Source organism: Toxotes jaculatrix, chromosome 2, assembly GCF_017976425.1.
Source record: "Toxotes jaculatrix isolate fToxJac2 chromosome 2, fToxJac2.pri, whole genome shotgun sequence".
NCBI lineage: Eukaryota > Metazoa > Chordata > Actinopteri > Toxotidae > Toxotes > Toxotes jaculatrix.
This window is the reverse complement of record NC_054395.1, coordinates 736,325-737,180: the sequence shown is the minus strand read 5'-3', so window position 1 is coordinate 737,180 and position 856 is coordinate 736,325. Positions and strand designations below refer to the sequence as shown.

Here is an 856-nt window from a genome sequence, read left to right as displayed (position 1 = left end):
TTTTTTAACAAAGATGAACTTAATTTTTCCAAAAAGTGATAAACTAACATTTTGCAACACAAATGTTTTTTCCAAAAAGTAACAATCTAACATTTGAGAAAAGATGAACTTAATATTTTTTTTTCAAAAAGTAGTAAACTCACATTTCACAACAGAGATAAACTTTTTTTTCCCAAAAACTGATAAACATTTCACAAAAGAGATGAACTTTTTACAAAAGACGAGCATAGGCGGCCGTCTTCGTAGAGCTCTTCATCCTGAGTCTGCTGTTGTTCTTCCTAAAATATTAAAAACATTATTCATTGAGTCAGGTGGGTTGAAAGTGTTGTCCAAGCATGTATTTACACATACATACCTAAACTGACAGTATAAGATAGAACATAAAATGTTAAATGTCCCTTACTTCTCTGCTGCTGGCTTGATGTCTTCAATGGAGAGTGACTTGCTGCAGTCCTCTGGAGGTCTTCTTCCTGGGTCACTGTTGTTAGATTTAAAAGACAAATTAGTTTAAAAGACCCATGTAAACATTTTAAAAGAAAATTACAATTTCATGTAATATTACATACCTTATTTTTGCTGCAGTCTTCTGGTTCTTCATCTTCCTGTAGTCTGTGTAATTCAGAGATTTAAAAGACAATTTAGCTACAGGTTTCAAAGACTGATATAAACATTTGAAGAGAAAGTTTAAAATTTTATGAAATATTACTTATTTTTGCTGCAGATTTCTGGAGGTCATCTTTCTGTATCTTGTATAATTGAAAGATTTAAAAAACAAATTGGTTACAGGTTTCAAAGAATGATGAAAACAGTTGAAGAGAAGGTTCAGAATTTAATGAAATATGACTTCCCTTATTTT

The 856-nt window shown here is 30.7% G+C and overlaps 1 long non-coding RNA gene across 1 annotated transcript; it reads right to left on the bottom strand.

Moving 5' to 3' along the window:
- Positions 1-225: 225 nt before the first annotated feature.
- On the bottom strand, positions 226-639 carry LOC121193707. Its single transcript, XR_005895309.1, has 3 exons — positions 567-639; positions 404-478; positions 226-278 (listed from the first exon to the last, which is right to left on the bottom strand). It is a non-coding gene; the product is annotated as an uncharacterized LOC121193707 (long non-coding RNA).
- Between the last annotated feature and the right edge of the window lie 217 nt (positions 640-856).